Raw genomic sequence first — 19,898 nt, 5'->3', positions numbered from 1 at the left:
TAGCGGCGACTTTGGAAGTTTTTCCGATTATCAAAATTCGCGACTTCGATAGCACCAACACTTCTTCACCTACGATTACTGTAATTCTACATGGAGTTCTCAGATCAACTAGAACGCTTTCAGTAATTTTACACAATGGCTTATAACTTGTTAATTGAAAATGCTGCAATTGGCACGAGCGACGACAATTTGCTCACTTTTGATTGCCATACATGCTGGCGAGTTTGAGATTAGATCATAAGGAACAAACTACATTAGAGCTTAAAAGACTCGGTAATAAAATATATTAATTGTATAATTAATACAAGTTACGGCAATGTAGGCCCCCAAGAAACGCCACGATCACAAAAAAAAAACGCCATTTAACCAAAATAGTTTTTTTTAAAAAGATCCCATTCTATCTTTTTTTTTTTTTTTTTTTTGAAAAACTCTGACATCGCTATCAAGATACACAAACGGTCAAACATGGGATGCAATATAAAGCATTATGCGCCACGCGTTGCCTTAATACACACACACTTCGGTCGTTTGACTCGGATACCGTCTTCGGATTTTTGTAGTGAGAACAGCGTTTCTTAATTCATACGTTTTGTGAGAATATTCTTAACTCATGACCCATCGCGATATTTTGTAAAATTTGGATTAATGCTGTTTTTCTTGGGGTGGGTATAATGTTAAAGCAATTAATCATCTAAATACGCAAGAAGCCTATTAAAAGATCCGCAGTTCAATATTTTACATGACAATTACTGAGCGAGAAAAACAGAAAGATCCCACAAATATCAGCACTGATTTTTTCAACAAGTACAATATTCTATGCTACCTCTAACGTGTATAAAACACCCTGTTTAAAAAAACAAAAAGAGAAACGAACTCTATAAAATGTTTTAAGTGCCTTAATCGGTCGTGTATGTCAAAAAAAAAAAAAAAGTTTCCTCGAACAAATTTTTTAGCTAAATAATTACGATGTGAGACAGGTATTGAGTTATGAAAGAAAGGAAAAAATCAACATCCCCCCATTACGAGAAATTGAATACAAACTATTAGTTAGTTTCGGTTTCGTTCCTGAATAAACGTGCCTCCTGACGTTTATATTTATTGAATAAAATTCAAGCGCTAATAGTTCACACCAGAGAATTTAGCACAGATCAGAGTATGACCATCCCCCAATTTTTTCTACGCTTTCTAGATTCTATTTTGCTGTCCCACTACATTTATTCTAGCATATCTCTGTGATTCCGTAATACAAAACCACAATAGGGTATTTGCGCGAATGATGACAGACAACCAAGAGTTAATTGTGTCCCTAAGAATTATATAAGTGGTGTGCACTTTGAGTTGCTTAGTCTACGCATGAATATATGCAGTAACTACTGATGTTTTTACCACATGCGATATTCTAGTTTTTATACTATATATATATTTTTTTTGTGCAGCAGCTAGGAATCTCAAAAACAGCCGTAATAACCAATATCTTTAAATAACTCTTCTGACGCAGGGCATTTATTTCCGAAAGTTTTGGCTGGTTTTACGCCAATTTTACCGGGTTCATCTTTCGTATACTCCATCCCTGCTAATTTTCTGAAGGCAACATATGGTTAGAATTGTTGCCTACAACCATAACATTTACAAACCGTACAACGAGCAATCGTCAATAAAAACAAGTGATGGCGACGTCACTCGCGATGACTATTACTTTCTATGACGCACGCTACGCCAACACGGCTACACAAAAGAGCTGGGTCGTTAGGGCTAGACATTCCGCTCGTTCGGGGACTATTGTTATTCGTTATCTGGGAGCCATTTTGCCAATGAACCGTGCATCTTTCACAGTACCAGACTCCCAAACGTGTAAACTTTTCCCCCGAGATTAGCCCGAAGGGGATAGCGCCCACCTCAACCCCGCATCAACCAGCCCACCAGCCAACGGGGCTCACTTCCGAAAGGGTCCGAACGAAACAAAGTTGCTTCCAAACAGAGGCGGAGCGATCCTTAGTTAAGTCTCTCTTCTCTGATCACGTTGCTCTATTTTTGTTGTTTACACTCGGGCTTGCAAATCAACCGCAGCAGTACTTCAAAGCGTTATTTCTTTGTTCGTGAGTCCTAATGCACTCACTGTGTCTTGATGAGGTGTGCACGTTGATGCTGTGACCTTGTTTACTCAGGGACCAGTTTGTTTAGCATTCTCGAAGAAGTGAGGAGTGCTTGTGCTCAGCATTATATGGCATTCAAGCGCTCGCTCTTCTAACTTTGACTTCACAGCCAATGGTGTGCGAATGTGCAGCTGCTATACATGAAGTACGGCCGTTCCGCGATTCATATGCAACATAGTAAGTGAACCCCTAAACACTGCGGACGTCCGGTGCGGTTAAAAGCGCCGTTTAATTTTACGACCCCACCTACGGCTCTCACTCGGTGTTTGTAGAAGCAGATGCTGTGTGGCGCTAGTAGTAAGTAGTTGCCTCCGTTCATGGTTAAATCTGAGCAAATTCGGTAACAAAAAGTCGAAGGCAATATCGATCGCTGAAGCGAAGCCTTGGCTGAAGAGACGTGACATATCAAACGCACAGCGCTATATTACAAACTATTTGGAGGTCACAACGGCTTACCTTTTTGCTTCGAGCTTCGTGAAGCTCTTTCAGTATATCGTAGTCATTGTTCCGTTGAGCAACCTGAACAATTACTTGAGGCGCCGTATTAGAAATTTCCACTCTAGGTAAGAATATTAGCTTGAAGAGCCCAGCAAATGGCTGCGCAACACAATTTAGACAAGGATTTGAATAACGTACAGGCATAGGTATAATCAATAAACAAAAATAAGAGGACTCGTGCATCTTTTTCCTCATTTTGCATTCGCAAAATAAAACGCAAATCTGTCGTGCCCTGTCGTGTTTTTTTTTTTTTTGTTGTTTATGTGCTTTTTTTTTACAGCCTCCGGATCAAATTAGGGCTCGAGCCAGACTTTCGCGTTGCAGCATTAGTTCTCGTAAACAAAACAATACAGCATGTTGAAACTACAACCTGTGCCTGAGCTACTGAATGTTTGCAGAATATCATACCTCTAGCGTCCATTTGACCAGCAAAATATAGTAAGTCAAAGCTTCTGATTCGCTGATGTGGGTCATGTTCATGCCGGGAAAAGAAATAAAAAAGAGAAACGTACGCAAAAACGTATTCGTTGAGAAGTCATGAGGAGTCGATAAATTACACTTTAAAAAAAGCGTCATGCGTCCCCTTTCTTGCAGAACCGAAAGTCCGACATAAGAAGCAAACAATACATTAATCCCAGGTAATGACAAAGCTAAGACCGAAATTTGACCAAACAAAGGTGATGTTTGCTGGGGCAATATGCATGATGCCTCACTTCTTCATTGTTCCTGCGCGGTCCTCATTTTTCAGATTCAGTCATATTCTGATCTTCATCATTTGATAGGCTCCTTCTATTCGTCGCCATGATTGGCTGTATGTATATGTTCTGCGGGAGGACGGACTCGCATACTTTGTTTACAGATACGATTCCCCGAATGGTAGTAGGCGATTCGACTTCTTAAAAGGTTTTTGCATCAAAGGCAACCATGTTACTGTCGGTGAAAGAAGAGTTCCGGCCAAATTTCTCCCTCAGATCGCGCTGATGCTATGCCCCAAACAGTAGATCTAAATCGTTAAACTTAGGCCTCGGCTTGGGGGATTCTTGATCCAAGAACCTCGAGACAAAAAAGAGCGAGCAAGCGAAAATGCGACATCTCGGAATGAAGAAAATTACTTTACTGAAATGCCCCATTATGGCTGCAGGTGAGGAGCATACGAGTATTGTGCATTTACGCTACACGGGTCCGGTCGGTACAAAGCCGCCTTAGTGTAGCCGTCGATATCAAAACCACGACACGGTTCTCAAATGAAGCTTGGAGAGTTAGTTATCTTGGAACATTCAGTAGCTCTAACTGTGCCCTGTCAGGTCACCAGATAGCTCTCTTACTATTCACATTACACAGTACAAACTTTTCTCGATGACGTTTATGGTAGACATTTATAAATATATTCTCAAATAAACAACGCTCTTCGCTAATTCGGTGGCTTTCCCCTTTTTACGTGACATCTTCCGCCCCACTGACTCTTCAATAACAACGATGGTGACAAGACGAGGTGACGCTTTTGTTATTGCTCAGACGAACTTCTGACAGCGGGTCACCGCGAACACGGGACAAATGGGTCACCGAGTTCCGGATATGATGGATTCGTCAGACTGTTGAGCACCGTTCACAGTTTTGTGAGCGATCAATTTGTATCTTTTGTGAGATTTGTTTTGTCGCTTTAAAGGCGGTTTCTAGCTGTCGAGATATATTTTAAGGGGGAAGGGAGTGTAATTGGAGTAAGGCGTGTTCTAATGGAGGCAAGGAGACAGCCATGGCTGCGGGTGAGATTTTTCAGAAAGGCGTCATCCATCTTCTCTACGTCAGCCAGATGGGGATAAAAAGGGGTCAAGTCGTCCTTCGCCCGACTGTTCACCGTAGTGCATGACAGATACCGTATGCCTGAAACGCACCCTAAAACATTTATCATATAATTTAAATAAAAGCTTCCGAAAAAAAAAGATGGGTACATTTTTCACGCATATTTTTTAAGCAAAGTTTGGGTAAAATTTTCTTCAGGGTTCTCTTTGTTCGCTGTCTTACTTTTGAGATGATTTACGTAAAGAACACTCGTCCCCGGCATAGTAGGCCCAGAGATGTCCCGCCCAAATGAATTTCTCTAGTGTGTCAAATAAACAAGCTGTGACTAAAAATGGAGGTTAATTCACTCCTGCAACGTTTTTCATTCCAGGTCATAGGATTGAGGTCGGAATGTGCGCCACGAGTATGCCTTAAAATTGATCAGATTTTTTAAGCGATGTCATTAAAAAAAAGTTTCTCCTGTTTAAGTTAATAGCTTTCTCTTTCGTTCGAAAGTAGAACGGAGAAAGCGCATGTTACTTGCTCAGCAGCCCAACACCTACTCAGAGTGCGTGGCCAAGCGAGGCGCATACCGCTTTCCCTGACCAAGCGTACCTGCTGCGACGTCTGCCGGGGGAAGCCGCGGGCTAACATTCCGAGGGTCGGACAAGAGCACAGCTAGATCCAAAACAAATTGGCAGTTTACATTCCGTGCCCGACCCCTGATTGGTGATAACGGCGCCGCTTTATTCGTGAAAATTAGCTTAACAACAATTTTCCAATTTTATGTTCTGCGTCCTCACCGAAAAAAACAAAAACGTTTTACGGGAAGCTTTTGTTTTACCTCTTAATTTATCAACAGAGATACAAAGGAGCCGAACGAAACAATGTTAGGATTGTTACAAACATGCACTTAGTAGCGCAATAATAAAAATGCTTTTTTTTGTATTCAGTTAACCAATCAAAATATGCATTTAAATTGAACAGTATTAAACATTCGCCTGATAAGCAGAATAACGTGCGTAAGACCTAGAGTTTTTTTTTTTTAACGTTACCTTAGAAATAAGAGCGGAGATTAATGCGAGCTGGAAAATATTCAACATTGCGAAAACCTTTTGTGTGCGCAATCCTGCGGTGCATTTTATATGCCTCTTTGTCCTGGGTTTTCGCAATGTAGGAGCTACCTTCGTATTCAGTGTCGCAAATTCCCCATTTTTAAAAAAAAAAAAAAAAATAGAGTGTATGCCGGTTTCACCAGTTTGCTTTTTACGAACGCAAACTATTCTTTCCGATTAAAACGGTTTCTTAAAGAAGGAGGTCGGACGTCTTGCTTTGGATCTTTAAAAGTGTGGAATTTACCAATATTCATGTAATGCCTATTTTATCTTGATCATAAAAACTAATGATTACGCCACACAAAAAAAAGAGCGCTCCTGGAAAAACAATATACGGTGTCATGCGTATTTTAAACAAATAATTTAGGGCTGAACGCTAAGCTGATGCTAGAAAAAGACCGCAAACCACAGCTGCAGTCTTCGCGGTGATCGCTCACGAAAACGAAAAAACAAGCCCACCTCTCTTCTGGTTTAGGTGATAACGGATAATATGTTCCGTTAATTCGGTCGCCAAAGTTGAAATAACTGGTCGGGAATGAACAAAAACTTGTGTGCTGCCATGTGTTGTAAGAACATATTGATTCCCTTGCGCATTTTGTGTAGTCATTTTGTTTGTTCCGTGTCACAGGGAAAGGCGAAAGGCCGCGGCTACCGGCAGGTGTGGGCGCGTAGTTTGTCATCCGAATCATACTTAACATTAGCTTCACAAAAAATATATGGCCGATTACACTATTAAATGTCTAAACTCGGACAAGGCGTCTTGGAAGCTGTCAACAGGTATACCGAAATGCTAAGCACTACCAGCCCTGCCTTCAGAAATCAAACAGGTATTTGCGCTTGTAAGCCAACCGAGTGATACATCATAAATACGTGGTAGTAGTCTTCACTTATTTCAGATCTTAGTATTTAACATAGGAAGCCATAAGAACAAATTGTGAGACATTAATTGTTGGCCCTTATCTTCTAAAAATATTCAAAACATAACTCTTCTATAACAAGAGTTTGAAACGAGCTCCTAACTGGTAAATACAACTAAATCATTTTATAAAAAAAACAAAAAAAACATCTTTGACATGGCGGAAAATTGACAGATGTGATAGAACAAACAGGAAAAAATGTGTCATTTTCGCTGTATCCAACAACGTAGTTATAATGATGATGATGCCAGAAATTTTGAAGGTTTTCGTCGTTGAGAGCAAATTTAATCGAACACCTAAAATAGACCAGAACTTTAAATTTCAAATTCCCTTCGTTTAGGTAAGTATTCACTGACATTTCAGAAAATGCTGGGCGGAAAATTAAGTTTGTATACGAATTTACTTTTCTTGTTGGTCTGTTCTAGCAGTTGATCTAGCTCCCTGACACACTATGGAAGGAAAGCAGCATTGTAAACAAACAAAAAATACCCTAGGATACAAACATACAATAGCAGAGCTGCTCACAATATACCGCTAATATATACTTGCCGAAACTAAAACAGAGGCACAAGCACATCTACTAATCTCATTGCACTAAAAGACACTCGCAACGCGAAAAGCAATTTGAAAGTCGTATACGCCATACTAGACCCTTCAGGCAACAAAAGGCTCACGAGAAACGAACGAGTCAAAGCGAGTCTTAGTGATAGTCAGGACACGAAGAAAACGTAAAGAAACTAGACATGAAAAGGAGCGTACACCTGTTTCCAAAGTTATAACAAGTGTCATATATTGATTTATTTTTCATTTATTTTACGTACCATTTGCATCTTGCTCTTACCACTCAGGATTAACGGTAATCTGCGAACGCGACGTACGGCAATAGCAAAAATACATACTTCAAGTTACTTAGTACGCGATTAACAAAAAATGCTAACGTAAAAGTTTAAAAAAACTGACATGACGCGACTCTGCAGGGTACATTATGTATCCACCTCCCAAGCACACATCAAACTAAGATGAAGATCCATTTCTTTTGTTCGCATCTAATCAGTTGAATCGTGACTCGAAGCTCAAGCATCACATGAGCATCCACTCGAATATTGGAGAATGAAACGAAAGAATAAAATAAACTTCAATCCGTTCGACGAGGAGTTGTGTAAGCAAAACAGGGCTTGCTCAAATAAACGGGATTAAAACTCCAGAAATGCTTCAGTGTGCCGCTTGTTTGCACAAGATCGGCTGGCGTTCAATATGCCTCGCAGCTGTGTGCACCGCCAGCGAATTGAGGCGATTTATTAATACCGGAGGCGCGATATGCGCAAGCCCCACGAGCCTGTCACATCTTCTCGACAGTTCACTTAGAAGTATGACCCGCACTCCCAGCGGCAACCCCCCGCAGAGTCTTAATCAAACTCAACGAGTGCCGGAGAGCTTCCGTATTTCCTTTTTAAATTCGCTCCAGAACGAGAAACCGAGAAACGCACGGTGAACACCGTCTGTTTCGCTCAGCGCGTCGTCAAGAAATAATAATAATAAAAAAACTATTTCAAAGTAGTTTAATTTTCGCTGGACCAAGAAGCACGAATAACACCCACCCGTTCCCGAAGGACAACGCAGCGTTGTTAAATAGTTTTCTTTTTCGTTTTTGTTACCGGTGTATTGATGAAAAACTTGGAAATTTAATCGCCAAAACATGGAAATCGGTTTTGCTGTGAATATTACGTTCTATAATTTAAATTTACTGCGATGCAGCCCTCTCTTTGCAGCAAAATAAAGGTACGAAAAGTGGAAGTTATTCCTTTCAAGAGAGAATCATTCAGTTTATGTGATTTCCTCTTTCCTCACGTTAACGCCCGCGCGTGTTTCAAAAGCCGCTCAAGGATGAGGGTGGATACTTTGCATTTCTCGTTGTGACACGAAACCGATATAACGCGAGTGATTCTGTGATACATTCCACATGCGCGATACGTATCGTACATTTTACTCAATGCTTTAAGATTTTTTATGTTTAATTTTTTTTCAACTTTTATTGTAGTGTGTAAGTTTCGGTGTGCCAGTACTAAGACCGCATGGTCGTTCCTGGACACCTAATACAAATTAGTCTTAATTCTTAATTCTTGATCATCAGAAACGCAGGGAGTGGATTATATGTTGATGCTCCTTGCTTCGTGATCCCCTATTTGGAAGTGGTATCTGCGAATGCTGCCATATCTTTGGCTGAGAAGCAATAATGAGATGCGCAGAAATCACCACGCAATGGGATTGTTAACCTGTCAGTGACTACAGGTGTTGGTAGTCTGGAATGCATATACTCCCATAACCGACGCGCAGTGTTTTTTCCAGACTTGTTTGAAGCTGACGAAATTCGCCCGAAAGAAGAAATGTAACCTCAATTTCTAAGCCTAAAAAGGTCACGTAAAAGAAATAAAGCTTGTAGTTATTGTCTTAGCATGAGTTTACACTCTCCACACTCGCAAAAATTAGCCCGGAAGTTTCGTTTTTAGAATCACATTTAACATTTATACTGCGGACTGAATGCAATTGGATTTGAAAAGCACGCGCGTTTCATCTGTCGAAGGGGTCGGAGTCACTAACTACAAAAGAAATAATATCGGTCGGAAGGTATATTTACCTACGGACGTTCTGAATCTTCTTAGTTGACCAGTTGAACGAGGAACCATTTGCCATTTCTGATTAAGGCGACAAAATTGTCCTGTCAATTTTATGCGCGTTTTGGTTGGGACACTCTAGCAACTATTTATCATAGATGGAGTGCACTATAGCCCTGTTCTTAAATACGAAATTTTCAAATTGCAAAGAATAAACAAACATAGCCCCCCCCCCCTTTCATCGATTTAACAAATGCAGCTTCTTGGTGGCGCCAAGAACCTTGAATAGTACCGCTTATTAAGTTCCTAAGTAAGTATCTTTATAACTGGTTCCTGATGATCAAATATGAGCAGGGATGCCAACAAGAATGGTCTGAGATGTCTGCGACTAATGTTCGTCAAATGTTTGCCTCGTGAAATTTGAAATTATGTAGGTAATGACACTCGATTTAACACATTAATATTTCAGTTCTATTTATTTGAATATCAACATTAAGAAAATTGTTCAAGACATGAACCAACAATTTCTAGCCTCATATCCAAAAATGAAAAAAAGAAAACAACAATTTTGAACACATTTTTTTTTTGCGATTCTTTGAGCATGAAAATGCGCGCATTGAATCGCGCTCAGTCCTGTTAATATAAAGAAAACCACCTATGTATCTTTAAATTGCTGGCTCTCTTTCTCGGAAGCCTCTGATTTTTTTTTTTTTTAGTTCATCTGAATTCTATTTTTTTAATATGTATATTTATTTGCATGCTCCACTTTTAATAACAAAATGAAGACAAAAATGCGCGAATAGAGAAATTTCAACGCGACTCGAATTTTAATTGAGTCGTGTCAAGTAGTGACGAAAACGACGAATGTCGAACGAATACGAATATAAAAATTTAATCGCCATACTCGCAGGACTAAAGCGGGCCTATGATCTGGGGTGTCCCGGTGACGGCTATGTCTAAATGCAATGGCATTGGTCGTCTCGAATGAATGCTATATTGTGCCGATTAAATTGCAACGATTCGGATGACGCGTAACCAAGCGTCAAATGCCCAAACATTTTCATCCAACAAAGCTGTCCATAGGGAGCACGTCGCCGCTACTCTACAGCTGTTTCCAATTTAGTCCACTTGTTCCTCACGTGAAGCATTCTGAAGACTGCGACCCATCCACTGAGTCCCTCGTCTTGGAACCCGCGCATTCCCGCGATAAGGAGAGCAGAACGGCATATGCTAACCCTCGCTTCACAAGTCTTCCTCTTGGCACAGTGGTTGAGCCTCGTGCTCAAAATCTTGGGGTCCTGTGCTCAATTCTTCTTGCGAGAACTTAGAAATATTGTTTTTTCTGCAAAATGTTGTTATCGTCGCTCTGTCACGTACGTGCATACATTTTATTCTATGAATAAAACATATCTCATGATAAGTCTAAAGGTAAATTGTACAAAAAATCAACAGAATGTTTTTTTTTTGTTTTGTTTTTTTTGGTTTGCATACGGGACGATGAGAGGCTAGCTTGAATAAAAGTGGGGTTAATAGCCCCATTACCCGACAAACCTAAGACACCGCTGACAGGTGCGTCCACTCGTCGGCGCCATGTACGTCTGTATACGCAACCTGTTGGATGAATACACGGATAATGACTGAACCGTTTCAGTCGCGCGACGTCTTGCGTCGGGTACGGCTCGCACCTCGCTCGATGCCGCGGGAAGCGACGGGTCAGAGGAAGACGCCGTCTGAATTATCGCTGCTATTTGTATTTTGACAATATTTCTTCGTGGTATGGACGTAACAAACCGGGGGTAGGATCATAGTGCCCAAAGCTGGCTGCCGGAAGCGCAGAGTTTTTGAATAAAAAAAGACGATGTGCGTGGTTGCTAGTTTTTGTCGAGTGCTTGCAGAAGCTGGAAGCGCGACTGCTTCGTTCCAAGAGAAAAAGAAACGAACCACAATCTGCAGAAATTGTTTATTGCACTCTGCTTTTTAGTTTAGGCTTGATATCGATTTCACACGTGTCTGTGAGGACTATTTCGTCATATAAAAGGCCTGAATTATCCAAACTGTTCATCAGCAGTACCGATATTTGATTGATCGATTTATTCTAAAACCTCGAATACTGGGAATCAGGAAGTCAAATCTAATTATTCGGTGAATCACTATTGTTTTCCTACTCAGAGTCGAATATTGGCGTACCCCTAGATTCAAAAGGTATCTGTAAGCACTGCATTACCATCTACACGCGCCCTACTTTTCAACACAACATAAAAGGACGCTTCATCTGAGCAGAATCTAATAAAAGACGAGAGAGAGCCGGTGTTCAACGTTTTAACATCCGCATCCTCAGCCAATAAATTATTGATTAAAGCACTCGCGAAATTTGCCTGTTTTTTTTTTTTTTTATTATTCACGTGGCCAGATGATGTTTTTTTTATATACACCGTTAGTTTTTTTTTGTTCTGTTTTTGTTGTTTTGTTTTTGAGGAGGGAGTTAAGTTGATACCGGGCTTTCATATATTCCCGGAAATCATAAATTTTCATTCTCTTTTATGCCGTTCAACGGAACCGGAAATATTTCAGAGCACGTTCCTTACCAGTTTGAACACGTCATCACCGTCGATATCTTCACAGAACTATAAGGTACCGAAATACTGAATCTAAAACACACGTGATATCCTAGGGGGTGTGCGTGTTCGTGTGCGGAGGGGTAAAAGAGTGTACAGCACCAGCGCCATAACTGCTCCACAAACTTGATATGTCCCGCAGGAAGGATTTGGCGAGAAGGATCAAACGCGAATGGCGTCCGGCGCCCTCCCCCCGCTCGCAATATCGAATTCCCGCCGAACGGAGAGCCATCGTTTCCCGCGCTTGTCCCCAGTGGGCGCTGGTCGCCGGTGGCGACGAGCGGCGGTCCGGTTTCGGCCCAGCGCCGCCAAGCTCCATTAGCCGCCGCAGCAACGTCTGCGAAAGACAATCCTACTCGCGGCAGTCCGCTGTTTTGGATGGTTGAGTCCAATCACAGTGTTTTCAGCGGGCTTCTGGAAGGAGCTCTGCGCGTGATTTATTTTGCGGGAGCTCGTCCGTTACGTGTGTGGGAACGAGCGCGAGATTCATAAGCAATTTGGAAGTGGATTTGGGGCGGGCTGGGGAAGTGGGGGGGAAGTCTGGCGGATTTTCGGTGTGTCTGGAGGGGGGGGGGGGGGGGGGTTGGGGGAAGGGGGCGCCCGATTTATTGGATGTAGAGTCATCAGACAGGAGAAGTAAAAAGCTTCGCGATTGTTGATGCGCAATGCGTGCGACATTGGCGGCCGGGCAAATATGGCTTGTCGACCGCATTTCGTCATGATATACGACACTGGTGCTTCTGGGAAAAAGGAAACAGAAAGTAGTCACCCGGTTTGGGGAAGTCCTGCGCGTGACGGAACTGGGAAACAGTGTAGCCATGGGGATTGAGGGCGACAATATTGCTATTGCCAGAAAGGGGACCGTTTCGAGGGCAGGAGCGCGCGTCAAAGTGCCGTCATGGTCACCCGACTGTTTCGAGGTTGTGCAACTAGTCTCTTTTTCCTCTTTTAGTCCAAGTGGCCCACGGATGGTTTCCTACGCCGCTTGTCGACGTGCGTAGAGTAATATTGGCCGCGACATCTATGTGCCACTAACAACAACAAAAAAACAATGATTCAAAGCTGTTTGGATTTGTAAACATAACCGCGATGTACAGAAATTGCGCGCTAATGTTTTTTTTTCATGAAGATAGCAAATTGGATTAGTTAGTGGTACGTCATTATCCTTTTAGGAGAAAAGACATGTAGTACAGTGCTCAACAAAACAAAATGGACCAGTAGAGCGCGTAGCCCCGCGCAGATACAGTGACTCTAGCGATTACCCGATCAACCAAATGGCGGAGCCCTTATGTTGCTCTAGGCTACAGTAGCTGTATATACTCATGTAAACGTCTGACTAACCGTATACGCTCTTCAAGCAAGTCATACCCGGTTATTCAAGCGATGCCATGCGGTGCGGTGGTCGATTTCGTTTTGTTGAACACTACAAGATGAATACACAAGTGAACAGGAGAGGGCTTAATTATAAACTTAAGAGTTTAATCGAGAAAATACACAGGCTATATTTTAAGTATATATATAAACCTGTTTACGGAAAACAATAGTGATAAGGCTCAAACTCCAAGGGGAGACGCTCCACGGGGAGACGCTCCACGGGAGTACGACTGACGTGCTGTGAAGGTATGAATGGTATTTTTTGACAATACCTGTGACAATAACATTGACATCACACTGAAAGCCTCACGCCTGTCTCGAGAAAGATGCCAGAGTTAGTGTTCCTTACACAGGCTTTGTAAGCTAAAGAGTATCTATATACTTAGGACGGTTGATTCATTAGCCCTTGAGGTTTCACTGTTTTATCTTAATTGATTTTTGTCGACCGGTTCGTTTATTTATGTAAAAGTTCCTCTCAATTAAATTATTTTCTTGGGATTTATGCCGCGTCCTGTAGACTTTCTTCTTGTTCTTGTCCCTGCTCTTGTATCGAGCGATGATAAATGTTTTCGGTATCATGAAAATCAGACGCTGACGCTTCTTCCAACGCCCACAACTGTGTATTTGAATGCCTAAAGGCGCTGTGCAACGATGTTGGGTAGGAACTTTTCTCACTTTACACCCGCTTACCGGCACTAGTGGGACCCAAGAACACTCGAACGCGACGCCACTGACCAAGAAGCTTCTTCGTCGCGGTGAAATTCTGAGGATCAAAGCGGACCATTTCTTTCATTCTCTCCTTCGCAAAACATGATGACGAAGCTGTGGGGACAATGGCAGCAATGCGATCCCCGGGAGTGCGTCATCAAGCTTTGCGATCCCCGCTGTGTCGATATTTAAATATTGCCAAACAAGGGACACGAAGACTTTGGCTTCTGACAATCAATATTGCCGCGCGCAAGGCTGAGAAAGCAACGCTCGGTCACGGTCCTCCAGAAAGTTCCCGTTTATTCATGTACCGCACGTAACTTCTATCATTTATCCCTGCTTTTGTTTTCTAGAAAGTGCGTGTTCATTCTCGCCCCGATCACGCGACGCTCGAACCGCTTTCGCCGAATCTTCGAGATAGCGGCGCACTCTAGATAAGAGGCCGCCCGCGACCTTGTCGAGTCAGTCTCGCCCTAGCGCTCGATTCTGCTGACACGCCGACTTCGACGCCCGCGACGCTCTGCTTTCTTCTGTTTCCTTCTTTATTTTCGGCACAAGTTCGCCACATTAAAAGTTTATTTCTCCCTGTTTATTTCCTGTTTTCTTTTGGTCACCAACCGTGACATTCTGGTGGAGGTGCGGGGTACCGCATGCCCGTACAGCGTTCCCCTCCCGGGGCCCGCAGTGCAAGCCCGATTCCAAGCCCTGTGACAAGACCACTCAACGCGGAACCTGAAACTCGGACCAGTCGCCGAACCCAAGGTCTACACCCGGAATACGGACTTCTGCCACCCAGGACCAGGCAGCCTACGAGGCCGACGATGGACGACCAGCAATCGCAGTCCCCGACCGCCGCCGCCGTCGTCTACCTGCCTGTTGCCCAGCGAACCCCGACGACCTTCCATGGCGAGACCCACGAAGACGTAGAGGACTGGCTCCTGCACTACGAACGTGTAGCACGCCATAATGGATGGACCACTTAGCAGCGCCTCCAAAACCTCTACTTCTCCTTGGAGGGTACCGCGAGGCAGTGGTTCGAGAACCACGAGGCGTCGCTTACGTCGTGGGACACCTGTATCGCTGGCCTGAAGGAGACATTCACGAACCAGACACGACGACAGCGAGCGGAAGACCTCCTTCAAGTACGAACTCAAGGGCCCAACGAAACGGTAACCAGCTTCGTTGAAGACGTCCTCCGCCTGAGCAGCCGCGCCGACCCTCAGTCCACCGAGGAAAAGAAGCTGCGTATCCTGATGCGCGGCGTGAAGGACGACATTTTCGGTGGCCTCGTACGCAACCCACCGACGACGATTCAAGAATTTGTAACCGAGGCGACGAACATTGAGCGTGCACTGCAATCCCGAGCCAGCCACTACCAGAGGCTACCCGGCGTCAGCGCGGTTCCGCCGTCCGCTTGCGACCTTGGCTCCAGCATCTCCAGCATTCGCCAGATCATCCGGGACGTCGTCCGGGAGGAAATTAAGAAGCTCCTGCCTGCTACCCACCAGCCGGCTTCGGTGTCAATAGCCGAAGTTGTCCGCGACGAGGTTCAGCGGGCAATTCAACTGGAGGCTCCTGCCAACGTAGCTGCACCCGAGGAGCCCACCGTGACCTACGCCGCAGTGGCCCGACGGCCACCGCCTCCTCCTCGCGCCTATGTCGCGCCGCCCCGACGCCAGTCTCCTGCGCCGCAGCACGACCGACGCCGCGACGACCAGCCCCAGTACGCCAGCCAGGAGCCCCGTGTACCCCGGAAGACCGATGTGTGGCGAACGGCCGACCGACGCCCGCTCTGCTACCACTGCGGGGAAGCCGACCATGTGTACCGCCGATGCCCATACCGACGACTCGGGCTGCGCGGATTCCACCCAAACGACCCGCGCCCCCGGTATGGTGAACGCCCTCGGGAGATCGACGAGTACCTGCGACGACCCCAGTCCCCCGAGCCTGCGTCCCGCCGAGAGTTCCGGTCGCCATCGCCCCGACGTCCAGCTTCGCCGATGCACCGACCCCGACGTGAAAGCCTGTCACCTCTCGCTCCTCACCGGGGAAACTAGGCGCGGCAACCCCTGGAGGTGGAGTTGCCGAAGACAACCGACGTAAAGAGCCTCCAAGAACGACGGAGCGCTCCCACTCTCCCGACCCCAAGCATCACAACGACGCTCCTGCATCGGTGTCTAACAACCTGAACGTTGTGATCGACGGCCTCGACGCATCGGCACTCGTGGACACCGGAGCAGACTACTCAGTCTTGAGTGGGAGGCTCTCCCGCCGCCTTCGAAAAGTCATGACGCCGTGGGAAGGACCCCAAATACGAACCGCCGGAGGACATCTCATCACACCAGTCGGGAGATGCACTGCTCGCGTCGACATCCACGGTGAAACGTGCCCTGTCAAGTTCGTCGTTCTGCAAGACTGTTCGAGGGACGTTATCCTCGGAATGGACTTTCTCTGCGAGTATGGCGCCGTCATCGATCTCGGAACAAACCGGCTGACGCTACGAAAGCCTGCTCCACCAGCGGAGGGACCCCAAGCGACGTCACCCACGGTCCGAGTCCTCGCAAACCACGTAAACCTACCACCGCGGTCGAGTGTTTTCGTACTTGTCGGGATCGATGAAGCTTCCTGTGGCGAAGTTCTTCTCGAGGGAAGCCTCCAATTGCTCCTGGGAAGAGGCATAGGCGTCGCAAGGGGAGTAGCTGAACTTCAGGACGGGCGGACTGTGGCCCTCGTGACGAACTTCCGAAACGAAACGCAACACCTCACAAAAGGTGCAGCCGTGGGCCACATCGAGAAACTCCGAAACCCCGCCGAAATCACCGCGATTACTGACGAATCCTCGCCGCCCCAGCAAGACAGTACGTCGCCAGCGCAGCTCGACATTGACCCTAAGCTTCCGGACCCTAAACGGCGTCAGCTGGCTAACCTCCTCGCCGAATACCGCGACTGCTTTGCGACGTCGTCGAAGATGCGCCAGACCGCGGTTGCCAAGCACCGCATCGTTACCGAGGACGACGCGCGCCCTGTGCATCGATCGCCGTACAGAGTCTCCGCTAAGGAAAGGGAGGTGATCCATTAGCAAGTTCAAGAGATGCTGAATGACGACATAATCCAACCTTCAAGCAGTCCATGGGCCTCTCCAGTCGTGCTGGTTAAGAAGAAGGACGGAACTCTTCGGTTCTGCGTGGACTACCGGCAGCTCAACACGGTTACGAAGAAAGACGTCTACCCACTCCCCCGCATCGACGACACTCTAGACCGGCTGCGCCACTCTCGATACTTTTCATCGATGGATCTGAAGAGCGGCTACTCGCAAATCGAGGTCGACGAACGGGACCGAGAGAAGACAGCCTTCGTCACGCCGGATGGACTGTACGAGTTCAAGGTGATGCCCTTCGGACTATGCACGGCGTCAGCAACTTTCCAGCGTGTCATGGACACCGTGCTGGCAGGGCTGAAGTGGCAGAGTTGTCTCGTCTACCTTGACGACGTCGTAGTATTTTCAGCTGACTTCGACGAGCACTTGAGACGACTCCGAGCTGTTCTTCAAGCCATTCAGACCGCCGGACTCACACTCAAGCCGTCAAAGTGCCGGTTCGCCTATGACGAACTGAAGTTCCTTGGCCACGTGGTTAATAACGAAGGCGTCCGCCCAGACCCCGAGAAGACTCGCGCCGTCGCGGCATTTCCAGCGCCGACAGACAAGAAGGCCGTGCGAAGATTCCTTGGACTTTGTGCCTATTATCGACGCTTCGTTCGGGATTTCGCAAGGATTTCCGCACCACTTACGAATCTCACGAAGGACGCCGAGAAGTTCGAATGGGCCGAGGAGCAACAGCAGGCATTCGACGAACTGAAACAACGACTCCAGACTCCTCCTGTGCTTGGACATTTCGACCAGGATGCGGAAACAGAAATTCACACGGACGCAAGTAACGCGGGACTGGGCGCAGTACTAGTCCAAGTGCAAGAAGGCATCGAGCGAGTCATCGCCTACGCAAGTCGGACATTGTCCAAGGCGGAGAAAAATTACTCCACGACTGAGAAAGAATGCCTTGCGGTCGTCTGGGCAATAACGAAGTTTCGTCCGTACTTGTACGGGAGCCCGTTTCGTGTAGTCACGGACCACCACTCGCTCTGCTGGCTTGCGAACCTGAAGGACCCGTCAGGACGCCTCGCTCGATGGAGTCTCCGACTACAAGAGTTCAACATGACAGTGGTCTATAAGTCAGGCCGCAAGCACAGCGACGCCGACTGCCTGTCCAGAGCCCCCGTCGAAACCCCTTCCGGCTGCAGCGACGACAATGACGACGAGTGCTTCCTAGGAGCAGTGAACACCGACGATATGGCACGACGTCAACGGGACGATCCTGAGCTGCGCGCATTAATCGAGCACCTGGAAGGGGGCAGGAGTACCGTGCCACGTGTCTTCTCACGAGTACTGCCGACCTTCGCCATCCGACAAGGTGTACTCTACAAAGAGAACTTCGGGAACAACAACTCGCCGTGGCTGCTGGTAATCCCGACTGACCTTCGAGGGGAGATCTTTCAAGCATGTCACGACGACCCGACGTCCGGACACCTTGGATACAGCCGGACACTGGCCCGTATTCGTGAAAAGTATTACTGGCCCAAGCTCCCCAAGACCGTCCACCTGTACACACGATCATGCCACGAGTGCCAGCGACGCAAGAAACCTCCGACGAGGCCGGCCGGACTCCTGCAGCCTATTTCTCCTCCAACTGCACCCTTCCAGCAGATCGGAATGGATCTACTTGGTCCTTTTCCGCCTTCGACGTCGGGGAACCGCTGGATCATCGTCGCCACAGATTATCTCACGCGGTACGCCGAAACGAAAGCTCTTCCTTCGGGGACTGCTGTGGAAGTTGCCAAGTTTTTCATTGAGTCCATCGTCCTCCGGCACGGCGCTCCAGAAGTTCTGATTACAGATCGCGGATCATCGTTCATGGCACAACTGACCCAAGAAATCTTCCGACTCAGTCACATTAGCCATCGTCGTACAACTGCGTACCACCCGCAGACCAACGGGCTGACGGAGCGACTCAACAAGACAATCGCCGATATCATCTCTATGTACGTCGACGTAGAGCACAAGACGTGGGACGAGGTGCTGCCCTACGTCACGTTCGCCTACAATACGGCGGTTCAAGAGACCACTGGATTCACCCCTTTCCAGCTGGTACATGGTCGGAAGGTAACGACCATGCTGGACGCCATGCTGCCCCATGAGCCATCTGACAACGAGAGCGACGACGCCCAGGCGGTTGCTCAACGCGCCGAAGAAGTTCGCCAGCTCGCCCGACTCCTGATTCAAGACCAGCAACGCGTCGACGCCAGCCGCTACAACCTTCGTCGCAGGGACGTCCACTTCCAGCCCGGAGATAGGGTGTGGGTATGGACGCCCATCCGTCGCCGCGGCCTCAGTGAGAAACTGCTGAAACGGTACTTTGGACCATACAAGGTACTTCGTCGCCTCGGCGAGCTGAACTACGAGGTGATGCCCGACGGAACACGAACATCGTCACGCCGCCCACCACGACCTGAGGTCGTCCACGTCGTGCGCCTGAAGCCGTACTACGCTCGATAGGACTGTGTGTGCTCCAAAAGACTCTTTAGTTTATCGTTATTTTTTATTTTGATTTCTTTTACACTGCATCGGGGCGATGCACTTTTAAAGGGGGGAGTAATGCCGCGCGCAAGGCTGAGAAAGCAACGCTCGGTCACGGTCCTCCAGAAAGTTCCCGTTTATTCATGTACCGCACGTAACTTCTATCAATTATCCCTGCTTTTGTTTTCTAGAAAGTGCGTGTTCATTCTCGCCCCGATCACGCGACGCTCGAACCGCTTTCGCCGAATCTTCGAGATAGCGGCGCACTCTAGATAAGAGGCCGCCCGCGACCTTGTCGAGTCAGTCTCGCCCTAGCACTCGATTCTGCTGACACGCCGACTTCGACGCCCGCGACGCTCCGCTTTCTTCTGTTTACTTCTTTATTTTCGGCACAAGTTCGCCACATTAAAAGTTTATTTCTCCCTGTTTATTTCCTGTTTTCTTTTGGTCACCAACCGTGACAATATCGAGACACGCACTCGAATAGTGGCTCGTGCC

This window comes from Ixodes scapularis, unplaced genomic scaffold, assembly GCF_016920785.2.
Source record: "Ixodes scapularis isolate PalLabHiFi unplaced genomic scaffold, ASM1692078v2 PGA_scaffold0__279_contigs__length_252992795, whole genome shotgun sequence".
NCBI lineage: Eukaryota > Metazoa > Arthropoda > Arachnida > Ixodida > Ixodidae > Ixodes > Ixodes scapularis.
Note: the sequence above shows the minus strand (reverse complement) of the source record.